The sequence below is a fragment of the Cyprinodon tularosa genome, unplaced genomic scaffold (assembly GCF_016077235.1).
Source record: "Cyprinodon tularosa strain WSP-4 unplaced genomic scaffold, ASM1607723v1 ctg32, whole genome shotgun sequence".
Taxonomy (NCBI): domain Eukaryota; kingdom Metazoa; phylum Chordata; class Actinopteri; order Cyprinodontiformes; family Cyprinodontidae; genus Cyprinodon; species Cyprinodon tularosa.
This window is the reverse complement of record NW_024039030.1, coordinates 217,501-241,716: the sequence shown is the minus strand read 5'-3', so window position 1 is coordinate 241,716 and position 24,216 is coordinate 217,501. Positions and strand designations below refer to the sequence as shown.

Here is a 24,216-nt window from a genome sequence, read left to right as displayed (position 1 = left end):
ATGGGGGTTAGTGTTAGGATTACAACATCAAAGCTTTTTTTTCTTCTTTAAAGAAGGCAACATTTGGCCCTTCTGTTTCGTTTTATGACACACTGCACACAAGTGAGGGATCATTCAAGCTTCTTTCCTGTCCGTCCCTCTCACACGTATATACATATTAGCACAGGCATAGTGCTGAAGGAAGGGGGTGCTAAAAGTTATGTTAGAGCCCTGCAAAGTTCAAGTCATGGAAGCCACACAAAGGGCAATGTGTGTGCCGTCTAATCCCTCACTGTCAGAGTGCCATGTTAAGGCGTCCTGGGAGACTTCACTGACATTTAAATCTGACAGAATACAGACACAGATCTTACATCTTTTACTGCAGTTCAAACTAGAACTGATTTAAATTCAATACAAAATTCTGTATCATTTGGTAGCTTAGTAAGGCAAACATTTAAATCTCAACATATCTCTAAAACATATTTATAATTAATACATAATCCGACATGGGATACAAATTGATCTAGAAAAGGGGAGAAAGCAATAACCCAAAGATAGATTAATCCCAGAGAGCTTTTTTACCGGCATCAAAATAACTAAATAAGTTATAGATGCACATGATGAAAACTTTAACTAAATATGATAAACAAAGCTAATCATTTCAACAATTAACTAGTGTGGAAAATAGCCATGTGTAGTTTGCTGAATAGCAGCAGAGTCAGAGTTAACAGACATCAACAAAAACACACACTGACAGGAAAAGTTGACAGCATCCTGCCAGTCTGCTGGCAAACCTGCCCACTGACAGCCTCTTATCAGGAATAGTTAATGCAGCTGTAAGATGGATGAACTAACAGACGTGCCAGTTTTCTTTTAAAATTTGTCTTCACCTTTTGGCATTTCTTGTTTATTAAAACAGAGGAAACCCATCAAACAGATCATCCTTACCATTGCATCAGAATATTAAAAATATGCTTGTTACATGTATTCTCGTTGTTTTGTGATATTTCAATAGGATGAACATTTCAGAAGACTCTTGAGAAATCGGACATTTATATATTTATATGTTTCATTGGCAACATGAGAACATATTTGTTAAGAAATATAAGATTTATTAATGAATATTGGTAAAAAAAATCTTTGGATAAACATTTAATTTACTGTGAACAAAAGGCAGCTAACCAAAAACAGTAAAGCTAACTATATATGTGTGTGTGTGTTTGTGTATGATAGGCTGCAGTCCTGTGGGTTATGTTATTAGCTGCTCGGTTAAAGGGAGCCGCATGGCACAGGGGGGAGCCTTATTAATTGTTGTTTTCATGTCACCACCACTGCGTGCACTGGCTGATTTAATCAGTTAAATTCACAGCCAGGGGAGAGCCACTAGGTCCCATCCAGCATTAGCTGGCTGGGATTGAACTTCTAATACTTTCTTGCTTTTTATGCTCCCCTCTGCAGACTTTCATAGCTGCTTTCATTACTTTTTATAAGCCTTGTTTTAATGCGCAGCTTGGAGAACGAACAAAGTTTAAGCACTGCAGTAAAGGCCTTTTCCCTATTAAAAAAGCAGAAAAAAGGGAGTGTTTTCCTTCAAGAAAACTAATTGGAACAACTGACTTCAGATAGTATGCAGCTGAGACTTGTTTATTGGTAGGGAGGGGGGAAAAAAGTACACAGACATATCATTTTGTAAATATAAACAAAAAGTAATGCAAATTTTAGCTCTGCTCCTCAGAAAACAACAGCAATGTTTTCTTAAAAGACACTCATTGTCATTTTCGCATAAGCTGAATATGAAAGAAAAACCTTTAAAACTGTATGAAAACTAATTGAAATCAGAGCACTGAAATTCAGAACATATTTAGAAAAATAAAATTTTCATGTGTGATCAAACAGCTTTTTGTTAAACCTTTACCATGCAAGAGACCAAGCGGCAGAAGCTTTCAGAGACGGAGAGGCACTTTAACGAGGTGAGGCAATGAATCCTGCACTTGTTAAGATAATTATGATCAGCCTCATTGTCAGAGCTAATACTTCACACAGGCTGTCTTTACGCTTTGACTACCACTTAGCCTGTGTAAGCCCGCCATTATACATCACACAACGCTGCCTGCATATCGGTCTACGTGCTTTGGAGCTTACATAAGTGGTGGGTGTGTGTGCTGAAACCACCATTATCTACAAATATCCAGCCTACTGAGCACTAAGAGGAGATAGAGACATTTTTAGCAGGAGCAGCAACTCGGCAGAGGAAGGGGAGGATGGGGAAAAACCAGACAAGGACATTGGAGAGGAGATGTTGACCCAGAGAGCCACCCTCCTGGATCAATACACTAATACTGATGCAGACATAGTGATTGATAAACCACAGCTGACAACAGAGGGAAGAAAACTCTCGCCCGTTATTGGCTGAAATGTCATTCACTCCTGCCAGTGGTGTGCACCGGTGTCATGTCGGATATCCTCAGGCAACACATAAAAAATGAAGAACAGCAGTGTTGGCTGTTTTACATTTGTTGCACAGACTTTCTTCTTATGGATTATGCTGCTGAAATTGTGACTTGAGTTAAATTGTTATTGCTTAATGTATTATAATTTAAGACAATGCATTCTCTATTACCATACTACATCTGTGCTGTATATATATACACTATATTGCCAAAAGTATTTGCTCACCCATCCAAATTATTGGAATCAGGTGTTCCAATCACTTCCATGGCCACAGGTGTATAAATTCAAGCACCTAGGCATGCAGACTGTTTTTACAAACATTTGTGAAAGAATGGGTCGCTCTCAGGAGCTCAGTGAATTCCAGCGTGGAACTGTGATAGGATGCCACCTGTGCAACAAATCCAGTCGTGAAATTTCCTCGCTCCTAAATATTCCACAGTCAACTGTCAGCTGTATTATAAGAAAATGGAAGTGTTTGGGAACGACAGCAACTCAGCCACGAAGTGGTAGGCCACGTAAACTGACGGAGCGGGGTCAGCGGATGCTGACGCGCATAGTGCGAAGAGGTCGCCAACTTTCTGCAGAGTCAATCACTACAGACCTCCAAACTTCATGTGGCCTTCAGATTAGCTCAAGAACAGTGCGCAGAGAGCTTCATGGAATGGGTTTCCATGGTCGAGCAGCTGCATCCAAGCCATACATCACCAAGTGCAATGCAAAGCGTCGGATGCGGTGGTGTAAAGCACGCCGCCACTGGACTCTAGAGCAGTGGAGACGCGTTCTCTGGAGTGACGAATCGCGCTTCTCCATCTGGCAATCTGATGGACGGGTCTGGGTTTGGCGGTTGCCAGGAGAACGGTACTTGTCTGACTGCATTGTGCCAAGTGTAAAGTTTGGTGGAGGGGGGATTATGGTGTGAGGTTGTTTTTCAGGAGCTGGGCTTGGCCCCTTAGTTCCAGTGAAAGGAACTCTGAATGCTTCAGCATACCAAGACATTTTGGACAATTCCATGCTCCCAACTTTGTGGGAACAGTTTGGAGCTGGCCCCTTCCTCTTCCAACATGACTGTGCACCAGTGCACAAAGCAAGGTCCATAAAGACATGGATGACAGAGTCTGGTGTGGATGAACTTGACTGGCCTGCACAGAGTCCTGACCTCAACCCGATAGAACACCTTTGGGATGAATTAGAGCGGAGACTGAGAGCCAGGCCTTCTCGTCCAACATCAGTGTGCGACCTCACAAATGCGCTTCTGGAAGAATGGTCAAAAATTCCCATAAACACACTCCTAAACCTTGTGGACAGCCTTCCCAGAAGAGTTGAAGCTGTTCTAGCTGCAAAGGGTGGACCGACGTCATATTGAACCCTATGGATTAGGAACGGGATGTCACTTAAGCTCATATGTGAGTCAAGGCAGGTGAGCAAATACTTTTGGCAATATAGTGTATATATATATATATATATATATATATATATATATATATATATATATATATATATATATATATATATATATATATATATATATATATATATATATATATATATATATATATATATATATATACAGATAACCCTGTATAACCCTGCTATAAAATAAAAAAGCTGTCATACTGTATGCGAATGCACTGTATATACTATATATCCCATGCACCTTTTTCTTCCTTTAGCAACTGCTTCTTTTGTTTTTACTATTTTAGCTGATTTTATCAGTACATTTCTCCACTGTGAGATCAATAAAGTCAATGAATCAATCACTCGCAATACTGAAAGATCCCTGAATGCATATACAAAAAGTTGGAACAAAAGACAAAAAATATGAAAAGGTGGAGAGACTTCACTGATGCAGTCAATACTTTAACAGCTATAAATACCACAATGAAGCACTGTTACAGCTACAGCATGAAAATAAAATTTTTATATTAAATAGGTGTGTCGACTGGAAATTATAGACTTAAACAAAAAAGATGACTGGAGGGTGGGTTAGAGAAAGGAATGACGCAACAGTACTTCAACTCATCCTCTTCAGGTTATTCAGGACTGAGTCGTAGGGGCAGCATTCTTAGCAGAGATTCCCTAAGCCAACTTTTTCCGGTCAAGAACCATGGCTGCTTCCCCGACAAATCCGCTGTTACCCAACCAAACTCCCTCCGGTTTTTCCTAGAAATCCTGTCCGTAAAGGTTATGACAGGACCGGTGACACAGGGCGGCAAAAATCTTTGCCCTTTGACTCTCGTTAAAATTTGTACATGCGCAGCAGCTACTCTGAAATACAAAGTAGGTATAGGAGAGCTCCGCGAGTCATTGAGAGTATGGAGAGCTGGCATAAACAAGAGAGAAACCCAGTAAACTAAATCAAACTACAAAATAACTATACATGCTTGGACCTTTATACATTTTGGCATAGTATAACCATAAAACACAAAAAGACTTTATCAGAATTTTATAATTAGGCTAAGACATTTTTTGAAATCATATAATGGCAATATAATATTTGTGGAGCCAGAACACACCCGGGATAAGATTTTGCCAGCTAAGCTGATTGTTCTTATTAAACTAGCTCAATCTCAGACTTTGTGGAGTATAGCCATGGTTTAGTTTAAACCATCCACTGCAGGTACTTCTACAGTAGTGTTGTCCTGCGGACAGGATAAACTCAGCAACACTCTTAGTTTTTTTGCCTTCTCAAAAAGATATTTTTTAACATTTTGCACCATATATCTTCTCATAAACTATTTAAAGGTACCAGAACAAAGGCACTACCAGGGCATAATGCCACCACCACCATCTTATGTGAGAATGAGTGTGATCAGGATGATATGAGAACAGTTTTTTTTATAACATATTCTTTTGCAAGCAGATCATAAGGTTAATTTGCAGATACATATAACCTAAGCACTTTCTTAGAGTTCACATATTATATTTCCCCTGATCTTAGCCTTCTGAAAGGCCAGAATTATTGGGGAAATAATCCTGCTGTGTGTGGTGTGTTAAGAGTGTTGTGATCTGGTCAGAAGAAAGTCGGTACAAATGCTGGCGTTTGAAAATCAGAACTCATGCATCTCAATGCATTGTGTAAATCAATCAGAGAGACTGATCCAGGGGCAGGCTGGGAGACAATAACTGCATCCATCTTTCTCTCCACAAGGGTTCTCTTCCCCTTACAGAAATATGGCTCCTCTTATGGTACAGCCTTGCACTTTTTCCCACATATCTAAAAACACTTTATATTCACATCCAGCCAAAGTGGTTAGCCGGCTTAAGGGAGCCGTCAATAGGGATTTCCAGATCTTCCACTTGCCTATATGTGGGGGTCTGCTGCTCAGTAAAACTTAAAAATGTTGTTTAAGGGTAGGATCACCATGCTGATAAACTGACTGCAGGGGTGACATTAGGAGATGTACTTTCTCACTTAAACAATCTCAAAGTGAATGTTTTCCCACTCAATACGAAGAATAAAGCAAAGCCAGTCTCTTGATTGCATCAGCCATTCTACATAGAGAGCGGTAACCAATTCAGATGTGTGATGTGCTCTGCTTGTCATCCGTCTGGAGACAACACTCTCCATGAACAAAACTGTTCAAATCAAAGTTTGTTTATTAATGATTTGGTCAATTATAGAGCAATTTGTTATCTTCCATTTTATCTACAATTCCTGAAAGAACAGTTGCAAAACAAGTACATGACCACTTACAAAATAATGGGCTTTTTGAAGGGTTTCTGTCAGGTTTAAGAGCTCATCATAGCACTGAAACAGCTCTGGTAAAAGACACCAATGATATTGATCCGATAATGGTACTTCTCCTGTTACATCTGTACTTCTTCTGTTACATACTCAGTGCTGCATTTGATACAGTAGATCATAATATTATTTTGAAAATATTTGAATATTTTGTAGGAATCATGGGAACTGCACTAGGCTGGTTTAGATCTGCATTTTGTCTGACAGATCTCAGTTTGTTTGTGGTAGAGACACACGCTCCAGGGTTACCTGTGGAGTACCACAGAGATCAGTCCTACATAGGTCCAATTCTCTTTATTATACATATGCTCCCAATTGGTGGAATTATCAGACAGCATGGTATTAATTTCCACTGTTATGCTGATAATACTCAGGTATATCTTACATAGATTACAGCCACGTCTTGAAGAAATAAAAACCTGGATGACTCTTAAACTTCTGCTCCTGAATGCAGGCAAAAAAGACTTATTGTGATTCAGTCACTTAATTTGGATGGGATTCAATTGATCTCAGATTATTTTTATCAGGACCTGTAATTTAAATCAAATATAAAAGAGGTTTCTAGAACATTGGTCTTTCATCTCTGGAATATTGTAAAAAATTTGAAAGATCTTGTTCAGGGTTGATGCTGAGACTAGTCCAGGACTATTGTAATTTTTTACCATCACAAAGTCTTTAAATTGATTGAAAAACCTTCAGCTGATCCAAAATGCTGTAATCAGAGTTGTTATGAAAATTAAAAAGAGAGATCATATGTCTCCTATCTTAGTTTCCCTTCTTTGTCTTCCTGTTAAATTTAAAGTAGAATATACAATCTTCCTCTCAGGCTGGGTGGAGGTTTTGAGGACCCAAATGCAGAGACGAGAAGGCAGAGGTGAGTTCTTGTAGTTTAATGGAGGAATCAGAGGTAACGGAGGCAGGAATCCAAACATCCAACTCGCCGGCTACTGTTTATGCTCTAAAAACATTCTAAATGACTACGTTTCGAGTAAATTCTGGATGCTACCCACTCAGGACACTTGGAATACATTGGACGAGCAGTATGGAGGAATATTGACACGTTTTTTGTGGACTTTTATGGACCTTTCTGTCTCGGGCGCTGGGGACCTCCATTATTTGAATGTCAGCAGACAGCAAGAAGCCTCCCAGATCTCCAGATGCATTTGAGATATCAAAAAAGTACTCCAGAGTGTTGTTCAGCATGGGGGTGAGTAGAAAATGAAGGCTAATCATGTTTTGGGTGTACTATTCCTTTAAAAATGCAAAACAAACCAGCACTGTGGAGACATCATGAAAAACTTGAACAAGGAGCCAGGGAAAGATGAGGAACCAGCACTGAGGAACTGCACCCGGGAGAGTATTTATGGCTGACTGAACAAAGGCAGGACTAACAAGCTGATTGGGAGCATATAGGAACAGAGGCTTCTAGAAAGGAGCTAGGGAAAAGGATGCAAACACGAGGGCAACAGAGGGCAACAAAGAAAAAACCTAAGAACTCAAATATATCCAGAAAGCACAACAAAGTAGGAATTAAACCGATAAAACTAGAAGCAAAGTAAAACTAAACACTCAAAAGAAAACTTAACAGAACCAAGACCGTGACACTTCCTTCTCACAGAAAAAAATCTTTAAATGGCCAAGCTCCATCTTATATCAGAGATTGGATTGTTCCTTATGTTCAAAACAGAGCATGTCGCTCTCAATCTGCAGGTTTACTTTAGGTTCCTAGAGTTTCTAAAAGTAGAATGGGGGCATAGATATTTCAGTTATCAGGCTCAGTTTTAGTCTGTGTGGCAAACACCTCATCTACTTTTAAGGCAAGGGTTAAAACTTTCGTTTCTTGATAAAGCTTATAGTTAAAATACGGAGCTGGTTGGATGTTACCTTATGTATATCTGCTTATTTTTTGTATGTCTACTTTTGAGGGAAGTTTTGTCTTGTTAAAAGGGAGTTTTTCCTCTCCCCTGTCGCCATATGCATGTGCGTGAGTGATTGCTAAAGAGTCAACGACAAAATGTAAGCAAAGGTCAACACTACAAGATCCTTCAGAAGGAGCATGTCTTGTAAGTCAATGACTGGATGCAATCCACTGGTTTTCCTAACTAATCTGACTGTACTGTCTCTGTTAGATGCATTGAAATGACATGTTGTGAACTGGCTCCATATAAATAAACTGAACCCAATTTATTTTGTGGGGTCCCTTAAGTTTAGGGATAAATGAAACAAAAAAAATTACAAAAGAGGTATTTACTGATATCAAGATGATTCTAATGGCATTTGTATTTACTGTTATTTAGGAGGTAATACAGAACAAAAAAAGAGCACTGTATTTTTCTCTGTAAACCGTTTTGAACAAGCTAGGTGAACTTTCATATACCTCACAATTGTTTCCTACTTGGTGTTGATGGATCTCATAAAGTTCCAAGAGACACATTTATGTTTGTGATTGTGACAAACAAAAGAAAGGTTTAAGGGATATAAATGTTTTTGCAAAGCATTGTACTGTATATGCTGTTCTAAAGTCCTAAAACCATAACATTCAGTATTAGTTAACGTTTATCATCTGGGAAGCCATAGTTTTTTCTAATTCAACTGAAACACATTTTTTTTTTTATAAATGGTATTGAGAGTGAATGAAACAAGATGAAATTGGTTCATTTAAATATATTGAGATAAGAAATGACATATAGATAATAATATTGCATATGCTTTAAAAGGGCTGTGGTTTATTATTCTAACCCCCAATAAACACAGAAAAACAGGCGCGTAACATCCAAAAATAACCCATCAAACGCCAGCAGAAATTGCTCCTGAAAAAATGACATTATCTGCAAAGCAAATTGATGCCCTGCAACCCCTCAAACATCCCTCCTACCACCTCCACACAGTTCTGATCGGTTCTGTTCCAGCACTCTCCCCTCCAGCTACAGTTCGAGGCCTTCGTTTGTTTCCGTACGTGGGTCTTTGATGGCGACGGCGAATTAGACTGTCATTATCCGTCTCCATCTCCCCCACAGCTCTTCTCTTCTCACCCCCTTTTTTTGGTGCTCACATGTAGACAGTCACCGCTCAGTGTGGCACTCCCTCCCTCTACCCTGCCAGGCCTCAGGTGGCAGTCATTTAAAGATCACACATCCAGGACACACATAGTCTTCCATGAATACATGTCAATTCACACATGGAAAGGGGATTACATGTCTCCTCCCAGGCAGCTGCAAATTACTATTAATGGCAATGCAAATCATTAGAGTACATTTGGCGCCGGCAGCAAATCTCTTCTTTATGTGGCTTCACTCTAATCTGTTTTGAATATTGCTCTATGCTCGCTCCTGATATGTGTTAAAGCATTACTAACTACAAAGCTGTCAATTGGGGATGGCACGTCACATTTTACTTCACGGAAGGATTCATTGCTTGATGTACAAAAAAAAATCTATTCTCGAGCGTACAAACAAGAGCAAAGAAGAAACCTGTGAAATATAATTAGCAAAGTTCATTGTCGTGAAAAGAGTAAATATTACTGCTTATTACTATAGATGAACCTCAGTAAATTGGAATTGAATTGAAAATCAATTTCTTTAAGTTAAGCTTAAAACTCAGATCTATAATACTCTGAATGATTCAAGAATTTACCTCGGTTATTTTTGACTAAAGGCTAAAGAAAAAGTTGGTTCCTCTATGATCTATATGTTCTACTCAAAAGTTTGTGACCAGTGCATAATCTAACCTTGGTATCCTCTGGCTTCAGTTACTGCATTGAAGCAGTGAGGCATGGAAGCAATTGGCTTGTGGCGCTGCTGAAGTGTTAGGAAGCCTTGTGCATCATTTCCTTCCACTCAACTTTTAAATTATATGTTTGGATGCAGCACTCTCTACACAGCTTGTTTCTTTATCGATGACGTTTATTTGTTTTATATCCACATTTTTTATTTATTTATAAGGTTTTAGATTCCTCATTTCCTGTGCTTTGGAAACTGTACTTTGGTGTTCTAGGGTCTGTAAAGATTAATATTCAGAATTAACTGAAATAAGCACTTGAAATAATTCCCTTTGCAAGTACACAATTTATAAAATATTTAAAATCAATTTTCAAATTGAATTATTGAAAGAGCATGCACTAGTGGGCTTTATACGGGGCAGTTTTAAAACACAGCGGAGAGTCATTCGTGAATGTAAAGTTAGCTTTTGTGTGAATAATAATAGGACAGTAAATCCTGTTGTGTTTGAGTAATAGACTACCCCTGTGGATGTTCCTGCTGAGTGTGTGAGGTTAATATTCTCTCTCTCAATGTCATTGGTGCTGGCAGAGGGGCTAAGAGCACTGTGAATGAGACAGGGGCTGATCCCATCAACTGAGACTCTCCGCCTCCTCCTGCAAGCACACCAAAAATCAAAGCCACTGTACCAAGGTCAACGTTCCTGAAATCAGCCTGCCCTCCTGCTTCCCCTTGCACCTCAAATCCCTGTCTGATTAATGACCCCAGACCAACCCTAGTCAGGGGGATAAGAACTTGACAGACATTCCTGTCAGCTCCAACCTCATAAGCCTTGCTTGACCCTAGTTTGTCCTGGGATGAAGTCTAAGCTTTAGCAGCGACCCAACGCAGAGGTGCAAGAAATTGAGAGACTGCTGCAGACACGTAGACGTCTATTTTAGAGTTTAAGCAAACTGATCTTGCTACATGTCTAGGCATTAACACCTGCCTTCCACGTATAGAACAGCAAACTGTACACTATAACATACATCAGGGTAGCAAAATACATCATCTAACTCTCCACAAGACTTCCCCTCCCCTCACAGAAAGAGGCTGTACTTTCACAGTACAGCCATGGGTCTTGTGAATGTTTGTATTGAAAGATTAGTTGTCTATCCACATGACAAATTCCCTCCTCTTTCAGTGAACAGGAGCTGAAAATCAATTCGCTGATGGCATCTCAGTCAGTGAGCACATCAATGCGGCACAAACAAGCAAGGGTTCACACATCTTTAAGCATGCATACAAAGCCTTAAAGATATCTATGAGGGTCAGTCAGCCAGAGTCGATTGATATGGGGAAGATTTCACAATAACCGTATATAATATACTATGTTAAAACTACCTGAAAAATGTGCTAATATGAAGTACTAGCAATGAACACACATAAAAAAAGAAAAAAACGGAAAATAAGTATAGAATAATAAACGCTCCAATCTGTGAGGAAGAAACCCTCAGTGCCCTGTCTCCCTGTACACTCTGTCATTACAGTGTTCAGGCTCGGTGCCTGTCAACATTTCCCTGAGAGGGGGAGCCAACCCGCATTACGTTAGAGTGAGTTCAACTGTCAACTGCCAGCCATTTGTATGCCTCAGCATCCACCTAATAGCAAATAATCACTACCCCGCGCTCTCTTCAAGGCAAATGATCGATGTTGTCTTGATGTCTGATGGATGACCCTGCCACAGTGATGTCCAGGCATGCATTAAAAACCACCTCTATGAAAGGCCTGTCAGTCTGATGAAGCGGCACGCACGTGCTCAGGCGCGTGAGTGCACTGACGCTGAGGAATGCATGCACACAGACAGAGGAGAACATGAACAAAGTGAGAAAGGGCCATTATTCAATTCTGCGCTAAAGACTAAAGTTAATTTCTTTACATTAGGGAAAAATTTTGCAATGTGACAGTAACTGGGGTGTGATTGCTTGGCGGCATTAGTAGAGGTAGACTACTTGGGGACCACCTGGGTTGATTTTCCTCCTCTAATCCTCTCTAGAACATACAAACAGCTCCCTATTACCCCTCAGTGTTCAGATTAAAATGCACAACACCACAATCTTTGATCTCCCACTTGCTGACACAAATCCTTTCAAGCCTCAACATTTTCCTGCAAAGGTAATTAGTGCTAATTAAAAAGTTTCGAAAGCAGTCTATGGCTGATGTCGATGCTGCTGTTGATGTTCAGGCTCGCCCTCCATCAGATTACCCATCTACCCCCTCCCCGGGCCCTGCGGAAGAGTGTGTCAGCTGCTTTCCTGCCTTCTTTCTGCATCGAATCTCATAACTAGACAACTCCAGCCTGCCTGGAACATTTGTAGAGGCAGAATGAAATCTGGGAGCCCAGTCAGGGGTCTAAGTGGTGATTCTTCCCTGCTGACAAACCCGTGCTCTTCAGGGGAACATGTAATGACACTTGTAACAAATATGATACCCACAAATGGAACAGGTGTAGTCTTTAATTGGGATATCCTAGCTTTGGGGGGCTTGTAAACAAGGAGTAATTACCCTGATAAGGAATTCAGTTTGTTGAAAATATCATTGCAGTGAAACATATCATTTAGCAAATGTGGCTATTTGCATAATAACAAGCATAAAGAGCCAAAACATTCATGTGTCCTAATATATAAACAGATTTGTAATTAAAGATCTTTCCCTGCGGTGGAAATAATCAGAATAATTTATGATAAAGACACAACTTGAACAGTCAAAAAGTGCTATCACTCATTCAGTGGCCTGTCTTACTGCTTTCATCAAGCCATTATTGTAATATAATTAGCTGCTTCTCTAGCATATTATTAAGTGGCTTAGTGAGTGTCAGGTACACCAGCATCTCAGACATCTCACACACACACACAGATGGAGAGAGACAAAGCCATATCTTTTCACTGAGTTTTAAAAAGATAATTACATAATCTCAGCATGGAGAGCAAGAAGAAAAGTGATAATTAGACAAGTATTCCTGCCAATTTAGGTATCATACTTTATGTTTTCTGCATGTGGTACTAAAGCTAAAGCAGTCCCACATAAATCCAAATATATTCATTCGGAATTAAAACGAATTCACTTTCAAAGTGCCTTAAATGCTTTATGAACATCCAAAGCACAAAAATGTGCTGTGGTGGGCATGCATCAAGTTCAGCCTATGATTTCCACAAACTTCTCACAGAGAGTAAAAAATAACTTTTTATTGTTTTGTTGTAGTATATCTGTATTATATTATATTTTGTTGTGTTTATATCTAGGCACTTCTTGCTTATGTATTATATTGTATTGTAATGTGTATATTGCATTATAGGCACTTCTTGTTTCTTTCTGGACATTGAATTTGGGTTCTTTTAAGACAGAAACAAGGAAGCATTCCATGTTGGAAAAAAATCCCAGAAACTGTTTTAACCTTTTGCTCACAGAAACACAGTGGACAGAATTAACTAATTATAACAAATATTAGCAGACCATTTTCCTCATAAAATTTAATTTAGAAAGAATGTTTTTGTTGTTGTTTTTTTTGTTATTGTTGTTTTTGTTTTCTTTTTAAAATAATCCCATAGAAAATCAATATCTTGTATAATAAATAATGCAGAATACAAAAAGACGAGTACGCTTCAAATGAGTGCTTCCCAACCTTTTTTGACGTTTTTACCCCTTTGGGCATTTTGTCTTAGCATGAGTTCCCCTCTCAGTCAAAAGTATTGATGATTGTCCAAAAGTGGAATATACAATAACTAACTATAAAATAAAAACTATTTCAATTAATCTTTTCATTTGATAATTTAATTTTTAGGCATTTTATGCTTTGCATCTCAAGTAAAAAACAACATAAATATGTTGCTAAGACGTTAAGGAATCAAAATAAATACAAAATAAAATCATATTACACACCGTAGTTATAAATCTGTAGCTCCTCTGAGTAACTCTTCCATAATCACAACTAAACTTAAACTTGATGAATTGGGAACAAAATACAGAAAACAAACAGAACAAAAACTATAGTCAGACTGACTTAAATATTTTAATTGTCATTTTGAATATAAAGAGTGTATTGTATATGCATTGCTATAGAAGGTCAGAGCATTAAATATGAACAATTTTGGATTGTTGTTATCAGTGTGATGCAACATCAGTGGCATGATTAAGAGGTTTCACAACTCTCAATCATGTCACTGAGTCCACAGTGTAAAAGCTGAACGTGAACGCAATGCACTTGTGGGCCACTAGGGGTAAGAGTACCTCCAGTTGGGAATTACTGCTTTAAATGGCTAAATAAGACATATTTAACTGGGGTGACACATTTTTTTTTATATATTTCACAATTTATTTTTTATTTTTATTTTTTGCTATTGATAATGTTATATTTTTAATTTATTAGTTGAAAAAAAAGAACTTTCTTGCCATTTATTGTTCCTAAAGAGAGTAATCTGCTAAAATCAGTAGTTACTGGTCGGTTTTTTATGCAAGATATGACCCAAACTATCCTGTGAAAAGCAGGTTTGAGTGCGGCTCCAAAACATTTAAAGTCAGAGCATGGTCTTAACCATTGTGATGAGCGTTGCTATAAATATCAGAAATATGTTCTGCTTCTAACAAACTTATTATTAGGCTTGCTGACTGACACAGTCACCAAGCCCGATGTGCCAAGAAACAACAACAAAAAAAGAAAGGGATTGATTCGACCTTTAGGATAGGGCATCTTTTCTTTGATTTTTTATCTTTTTTTTATTTTGTCCTGTCTTACACAAGGAATGAATATCTGTCACTGCAGAAGTCAGTTTGAAATCAAATGCCATCATTTTAATTTATATGTTACATCCTTGGTGACATCTCTATCGATGCATAATTGGCACTGAATCCCAGTTTGGATGTACATATTTATCATTCAGTGCGAGACACTCAAAGACTTCGACAGATATTCTACTTTGATGGGATGACAGTCAAATGTAGAAAAAAATAGAACTGCAAATCAACTGTCACGCTGTCAGTTAAGGTTTTTGTCACAAACTAGCGCATAAACATGCAGGATTAGTAATAGCAAAAAAGCTGTAGGCCAGAATCAGTGTCCTTGCACTAAAAGTATGTAAATAGGCTTATTTGATCCAAGTGGAATAACATTAAAATGACGTGCATCTGAAAAAATATCAAAGTCCATGATAAATGTATGCTGCATCCCTTTTTTACATTATGTCAAACTGTCATAGCTTAGGAGGAAACAATGTTTACTGTACTTTACTGGATACTGTACTTTAGTATTTGTTGACAATAAAGATTTTTTTTATACTTCAGTCTACAAATATACTCCCACCCCCCACCCCCAGAGTACTAAATCAATGAGATGGATCAGAATAATAAAGGGACTTTGGTTGCTCAAATCCATTCATCCATCCATTTTCGGTCACACTTATACCAAGCGGGGTCGTGAAGGGTGCTGGTGCCTATCTCCAGCTGCCTATGGGCGAGAGGCGGGGTACACCCTGGACAGGTCGCCAGTCCATTGCAGGGTGTTGCTCAAATTGTTAGGAACAATCTAAAAAGATGTTAAGTTCAATTAATCTGGCATTTAAAAGCCTTGGTTAAAGAGAAGTATTAATGTTATTATTTATTTAACTATTCAATAGGTTTTAAGCAGGAATCAAGGGAATTTGATTCTATACAGACAATAAATATGGACAAAGTGATAGAATAAGTCTTTGTCACCTAATGGCAATAATTAACTCTTGAAAAAGCTCTTTCGCAACAAGTCTTTCTTTTAAAAATATTGTATACTTTTAAAATATCTTAATTAAAGGAATCAAGGGAGCAGGGACATATGATATCATATGAAAAAACTTGCCATGCTACAGATCAGCAATGAGTAGAAAAATTTTATTTCTGGTTTATTAGCAGAGACAAAAACATGTAACCTTTGACAGGGGGTTCTTTATCTTTTCTCGTTAATGGGATTATGCACACTTACCATGGTGAACACAAATATCTTTGTACAGTATGTATTTGTTTTAAATCTAAGAATACATTGTGTCCTCTTAAAATTTCCCTTAAAATAAACCAAAACTACAACCACACCAAAACCACAACTACAATTTAAACACAACTTGAAAAAAATGTGTTGGTCTGTTAATAAAATTGGTTTCAGTATTAAGTTAACTGCAAGTACTAAAGTATTTCTTCAGTTTCCCATCATCAGTTCTTTGACCCTATTTATACACTTTGGAAGTTGATGAAGTTGTGGCAGAAACTTTTTGATCTGAATGAAGACAGTCCAAAGTAGGGGTTGTACTTCAATCAACTATGGAGGGAATAAAAAAAAAAACAAAAAAACGAATCAAATTATACTTTGTGAGAAGATGCTTTATAGACATGGCTTTAAGATGGTATTATAATGGGATCTTATTTGGTCAGTATACACAACAGGTTGTAGTGCACCTTTTAGGCGAAATAAAAGGAATTAATCCCTCCCTATTACAGTCTCTTTCCTCCCACCCTTCCTCTCTCCTTGTCTTACTCCTGGCCCCATTACCTTTACAGAGTGAGGCTCATTAAAGAAGGCAAGTTGAGTCAAATCTTTCTGTAATTCAGCGGAGGTGAATTGCTGTCAACATCATTAACCGTCATTTCTCCAACTCACTTTAGTACTTATGAAGTGTTCTTTCTTGTGTAATGATCCAAATCTGCACCGCGAACCAGTCTTCTTCAAAGGCTTTAGCGGACATACCACCCATACTGATGCCTGACATGCTAGAGGGCAAGAATAAATCTGGCTCTATCATTGCGCTACTTTGTGCTTAAACATATCTAGTATTACATCCTGACACTTCAGCTAGCAGGTACAGTTTCTCAGAACTAACAGAGTGGAAGAGGGATTAGCAGACCGAGAAGGTTCTGTAAAAGATGGATGTAAGGGGCAAACATAACTTTTTTAAACCATACTGATTGCCATTTTTTCCTTTAATGCAGCCACACTCACTTGCCACTTTATCTTTTAAAAAACAGTACGACCACAATTTTTTTATCGATTCAAAAACATTTCAAAAACATTACTTAGAGATAAAGGTCGATAGTGAGATGATTATGTAACTCTCTGCAGAATTGTTAGCTGAATGACCATGTTAACCTATTTCTCCACCCCATCCCAGGGGTGCTTTAATGTATTGAGACCTGGTGACTGTGGAAGCCACTATAATACCATGTACTCATCAGGTTTAAAAAAAGATTGTTTGAGATTTCTGACCAGGTATATTATCTTTTAAGAAAGAGCAATTAGAGCATGGATATACTGGATTCAAACCATTGGACATGGTGAGAAACAATACCTAGGTAGGCTACTGTTTTTAAAATGTTCAGTTTAAAGTTTGCCAAAATAGGCCCTCTAATTATTAAGCCACAAAAGACCAAAACAAACTGAATCCAATTTTGTGTCCGAACTGACAGAAAATTGTGTCGGACAAGGTTGTAGCATTTAGCTCCTATTGAAAGTCAATGGGGATGATCACGCCCGACATGATTTTATGCAAGGGGGCTTGTTTATTTCCGACTGAGATAGACCCCTGCTCTACTTAAGTCGGACTATGCAGCAATTCAGCTGTATTCTCATGCGTGTAGCAGGAAGACAGACATGGAAACAGTCAGTTTTGGCACATATAGCAAGCGGGACAGACTTGTGGAAAAACAATAAATGAAACATTAAAAAAATTATAACTATTTATTTTTCTTTTCTTTAGATGTGGATATTTTTTAATAAAGGCCTATAAAAAATGTCTATATGCTCTGGTTTGAGATGCGGTCAGTCAGTGTGGCATGGAAAACAAAAATCAGATTGGAGATTAAAGTCATCTGCAATCGGGCCTTGATACAAGGCAAGATCCGTGTGTTCATGTTAGCTATGCCAAAGACTTACCAAACTATCATAATGTTGCAGCTAAATTACAGATTCATTTGACCTGGTAACCTTTCTAAAATATGCAGTGAGTTGTTTCCTCACTTTAGTCAACAGGAGTGCCACCTGGTGTATTACTTGGCTTCTAATACATTTTGTTTTCAAGGTTTGATGTGCTTTGGTGCCATCTTTACCCTAATTTAGGAGTGATTATCTGACCTAGTGGTTATATCCTCTTGAACAAGTCTGCCCATTCTCTTTTATCTCTGACATTGTTTATCTGAACTGCTGGCTCACTCCATTCTCCTCAGAGTCTTCTGTAAACAAGATGGTTGTACCATAAATGTTCTATATCCTACTTTTGTAAGTGAACCAAAGGCATATGGTTAAATAATACCTTGTGCATGCAGAGCATGAATTTGTTATGATATAATAGTTGTTTTCTTCCAACCTTGAAGAAAAATACTTGCCTTCAAATCGTAGGCATGTCAACATGAATTGGTGCAGCCCATGTCAAGACATTCCGATATCACTGCACTTGTAAAGGCTGAACAAATTCACAGACCTCTCAAGGATCGAAAACATGATTTTCAAAAATTAATATCCAAAAAGGGACAGTTGTTGCCCTGTGAAAGCTAGATGCTAAAAGTACAACTTTGTCTCAACAATGAGCCTGAATCACCTTGCTATGATCCCCCTTACCCTTTCCTGAGCAGGGAAATTAGGGAATTTGTTTAAAGTGCAGGCACAACATGGTCAAGGTACCGGTAGGTTCTTCCTGGTGGGGGTAGCTATCATGAATTGATGGCAGGACCATCCTTTCATTTCCATAGGAAAAGGAAGTGCTACTGTTCAAAGAGCAGAATTTATGATTTGCATGAAACTAGTAGGGTATCACTTGTTGAGTCATTATGATGAAAGGAGATAACAACATAGGTGAAAGCTCCAAAAAGTGTATTTTGCATGATATAGTCATTAGTGTTTTTTTAAATACTCAGTGTCAACTATACATTTGGCCCACTAACCATATCAGGCCCCAAATTCCTTAGATCCTCGTCTGATTTTCAGTTTGTTTTCAAGTTGTTTGTTTTCAACTGAAGCAAGCTTTTCTTTACTTTTTTTAGATACCTAACTTGGGCTGTGCAATCAGTTAATAAGATTAATGAATCTAATTTTTTATAGCAATTACATTTTTTGGAATATCTAAATTTTTTCCACTAATGCACTTCTTGCGTTTCTGTAGCTCAGATTAGCATCAAGTCATCAATTTTTGTTCTTAGAAGTCTACTCATAACTAATAAACTAGGTCACTGTGTGATTCCACTAACTGCAAACATTATGTTTGTTACAAGTTCATTCTTTGCTGTGAACCTACCAGTAGTTATTTTATAAACAGGTTTCACAGCTTGAATGTTGTTGCCCTCTGAATTAAGGTCACACCCCAAAGGGGATGACTGAAATCAAAGGTATTTTTTAAATGAATATTTAATTTGTTTTTTTTTTTATCATGAAACTTAACTGAGGAAAAAGAAAAAAAAAATATTAATCAGATTTGGTTGGAGATGGGAGAATAGATTCCTAAGCCTTATCACCCAATTCTGTGTCTTACTAAATCAATTTGGTGCCATGTTAAGTGCCAAGTTGCTACTTGTCTTATCAATCAAGAGTGGTTACTAATAAAGTGGCCTATGATTGTTTACTTTAGGTTTTATGCATCCCAACTGAGTCAAACACTAGACTCTTCCATTTTCTGAAGCTGTTTACCTCATCAGGACATTGGCCAGGCTAGCTCCATGGCTAATTACACTGAGAGCAGGCCTGCTTGTCATGCTAGATGTCCTCTGAGTTCTGTCTTAAGGGAAGCCGTCTTTGTGCCAACTCCATTGTGTGTCCCCTAGTGCTCTGTATCATGCTCTGCTATGGCCCCCAAGCCTTGTGTTAGGCAAAGCCTCTTTTGTGCACCCACTATTGTGTGGCCTGGTGCTGAACCTCCTGCTAGGGAGGAACACAGGCAAAGTGCAGCAAGGGAATTCTTCTCAGAGTCCTAAGACCTACAGTAAATCTTCAAACAATTTAGACAAACAAAAAAAAGGCCACCACACTGTGGTGGGAGTAGACAAGGAAGAGCAGATGAATAAGCAACATCAATTACTGGGGCTTTGACCTGCAAGCCCCCACACCATGGCACACATTTCACACCAAATCGCCCCAGATTGAAGCTGACACTGCTGGAGTGGAAACACTGACCCCTCACAAAGATAGTGCATCAAACTTAAGAGCAAAGAAAGGCAGGGGGCATTGACAACCTACATAGACCAAGGCCAACATGGAAGGGAGACAAGAAGGAGGGGTATGGATTTAAAACAAAATAACATACATAATAGGTCCTAGTTTGTTTCAAAGTGAGACAAAATGGCTCAATTTGAGCACTTAGACCCTCGAACTGGTCGAGCTGAGGTACAAGAGGAACATGCAAGGGGACAACCGCATCAGGGCACTAATAAGGAGCCTCTGAGAAGAACAAAGCTGATGTCCAACAGGCTTACCAGTAACCCAGAGCAGGACTGGACCTTCTTTAAAGCTTGTTTGGCCTCGCAACTTTACCCCCAAAATGTGCCGCTTCCCCTTAAGTCTTTTCAGTTCAACACATAAAGCCTTAGTCTACTTTGTTAGCTCAGACAAAAGAAAAATAAACAGATGGGTCAAAATTTATTCAACACACAGTATACCACGTTGATAAAAACAGGCTTTAAGAGATATTTTGGTTAGAAATTGAGAGAACTGAACATTTTTACTTAATCTAATTTTCAGAAGACTTTGGATTTATAAAAAGCAAGAAGCAGTGTCACCAAAAATGAGAAAAGATCAGGCAATTCTAACAGTTTGTCAATACAGTGTTAATTAATCTAATTACAAACCACTCTAGGAACACAATCCAAACTGACAAGATGACACACAGTCTAACAGCAGCATACCCACACACTGACACATAGGGCTGTGCATAGAGACAGGCTTAAAATTTTACCAATTAGCCAAAAAAAGAAATATGTCTTGAGCTCATGTCAGAGGCACAGAACCTAATGATATAACATTGTGAAGAAACAGTGCCCGATTTTAGAGCTGCAGAGAAAAATAAGGCAGAAAAAAAAAATGCACAAAAATGTTATATTTAATAAAGCGTTCTGCAAGGTCTCGGTTTCAAAGTGGAATTACTGGAAATGGTAGCCCTGAATAATGTAATACAGGCACTGCGGCAATAAAAAAATAAAATGAAAACATATGCAACAATTATAGGAAAGCCTGGAAAGTTTGCTATATAATATTTATAATCAAACTGAATGTGGGGACAGTAAACTAAATGAGCTGAAACCAGTTAAAGGCTTGTTATATTTAAATTGCTTTATTTGACAAATTACCACACGCCACAAAATACCTACTGTAGCTGTGCAAATTTATATCCAAGTAAATTTATAAATCACATTTTCAAACAATATTCATAATTCTATTTAGTACATAGGAAAAAGTGGAATTATTCCTTTTCTGCTCTCAGTAAAAACTTGGTCTCATATAATTTAAAGGCAATCTGTATAAATTCCTCCTTTTTCTTATATCTGGTTAAAAGTGAACATTATGCTAGCATTGTCAAAGTTTTGATAGTCTGACCTTTATCTTGCCTTAAGTTATGCCACATTGATAGAGAAGGCAACAATCGTGAAAAAAGGACATTTTATCCTAACGAAAAACCTCAAGTGTTTAAAAGAATTCATACAAATAAAAATGAATGGGCTGTTTTTTTTTTCCTTAATAGAAATATGCCAAATAGCTTAGGAACCTAGATTAAAAACTTAGTCTTAGTACGTATATTTCTTTAAAAATGCCCTGATCCAAATACAATGGGAGCAGGTTCTCTTAATGAGTTGAAACTCTCAGTAAAACCAGTTTGCTCTGTACTATTATTGTGTGCAGGTAGGCAATTGAAACTGAGGAAGTCTTTAGTTTTTCCTTTTATCATTCCATTATTATTGGATTCTGTACAGTATATGAGTCCTTTATGTATGTGTTTTTTTAACCTTAGCTCTAGATATTTGGGGGAATAAAACCCACTTAAACTCATCTGTCCCAGGCTGTTTCAAAGCAGGCTTGCTTGCGCTCCCGTTGGTAATATAAGCACTTATCCTCATAGCCTTCAAAACCCTGTAATCTTCTGACCATTTTGGGTTTTATTTGTTTAGCTGTATTGTTTGTACACATTTTTCTTTAGGAAATGATTATCCTGCACTAACCTTTCCAGCCATGTAAACCATATTCTACATCAAGAAATACGCAACACATTTATTTAAAGATGTGTACTGTTAAGACCAGACGCTTAAGAACCCTATACTGATCCAGCTATGTTTAAAAGCCAAACAAAGGAGTGAAAGGACCCTCATGATCAGTTTGTATATATTTGAGGTTCCCATTCATGGGACAAAGACAAACATGGTCAAAGATTTGAATAAAATCTAAGGTAGTTCCATGTCAGATTAAAAAATAATATAATTCAGCAAATATATATATGTCAAATACATATAATTGTTACCTTAATTTATTTATCTGTTTATTTTATGCTTGAGATATTTTCTTTAGGAAGCCGAAAATGAATATGATATGAAAACATATATTTTTGTATACTTAATCACTCTTTTCCATACTTAAAAATAATAAAATCAAATTCTACACTTCCACAGCCCTTTCAAGACTGTAAAGCAATCCTAATGTCAGCATCTGAAAGACCAACACTATCTGCTAATGTAAAGGGTTTATGTTGAAGCGCTCATTATCCAACAATTGAGCAGCCCATCAAGATCATCTGACCTCCAATCCCAGATTCAAAATGAAGGATAATGGACGCTGGGCCAGTCAGTCTCCTCAGCTGTCTTTGCAAATGGAAATGGGAATCATTTTATCTAGTTGACACACATTACAACAGAGGGTTTCAAAAAGAGCAAGATGGAAGCTCTCAGGTCGATTTTGGTGTCAAGGCTGTCATTTTGCAATGAATTATATACATTTAAAGAACACTTTAACTTGATGGGTTGAAAAAGAGACAAGGGACATGTGCTGTTTAACCCATCCAGCACATGAGATGGAGTAAATTTGGGCATTAAAATCAATCATTTTTTATCTAAGCTCTTGAGGTTGCAAGGAAGAAATACACAGATTCTAAGAAATGTTTTGTTACCAGTATTCTCAATCAATTTGAATACCACTGAAAATACTTGCTTTTGCAATACAACTCAAATTTAGAATTTTAATTTCATATCAATTAGGGATAAGTTTTGTTTTAAACATTTTATTTAAATATACTCAATACTAATGTTTATAGCTATTTAAACAAATATTAAATTACATTTTTTTAAATGTAGGCTACAACTATCCTTGTATTTGTGTCATTTTGCCTAAACCTGAAATTAGGTAAACTCAGAGTTTTCAGTTTCACAAAGATAGTTTACTATACCTGTTTCTGTTGCCATAGTAACATTCTCCCCAAAGCTAACCTGGTCAGGAGCAGGTTTTATTCAATGTCAACTACGCATCATCTGAAGTTGAGACGGTCAATAATTCAGGGAGGCATACTTAAAGGCTTGTACACTAATGGTCCAATGTTCTATGTAGTTTCAGAATCATCACACCTGCCCAAGTAACTAAAGTACTTCAAGCTGTCCTCTGAAGACAAGTTCTTATTCTTTTGCAGAAGGAGCTCCGATCAGGTATTTACTGCAATTAGCATTCTTTTTATTTTTAGTCAGATGCAAAATTCAATGTGTTTGATAAGTTTTGAGCTTTCATTTGCTGTAAGCAAGAATTGTCAAAATAAAAACATATGACAACGTAAGTAGGGAAAGATTTTTCAATGTAATCACTGAAATAAAAGAAAACAGTAATGATATCTTATTCCATTGGGATGGATTACACTTAATTTCTTAAGGGTATTTAATCATTTGTCCACTCTTACAGCTTTCTGTATAACCAAAATGGACCATCACAGATGAACTGCCTTAAACAGCCACTACGAATACAAAACAGCTTTCAGTTCACAAAAACATACAAAAAAAACTCCTTCTTCATACCAAACCTGCCAATGCAAATGTTCTTACCCTCTGTTCAAGATATAAAACACTAGCGTTGAGACACTGAATGACAGAGAGAATTATGGGTAATTCTGGTGTCAGAGAAGAAGACGGCTGTATGACGGGATTCTCTGTCACTTAGACAATCAGAAACTTAAGAGCAGTGTGACACATTTCTCTCCCTACATTCGTCAAAGCCCCGACTTGTCTGGTGATAATTTTCAGTAGAGAGGAAAAAAAGAAGTGAGTGAAAGGAGGTCACAAATGAAAATGGAAGTTGCAGAAAGTGAGGTGTGATTTTTCCTCTTCCATATG

General features: G+C 37.7%; 1 protein-coding gene across 1 annotated transcript in view; it reads right to left on the bottom strand.

Moving 5' to 3' along the window:
- The window catches only part of lrmda (leucine rich melanocyte differentiation associated), a 312,728-nt gene that overhangs the window by 116,042 nt on the left and 172,470 nt on the right, over nt 1-24,216 (bottom strand). The gene's annotated exons all lie outside the window — the stretch shown is intronic.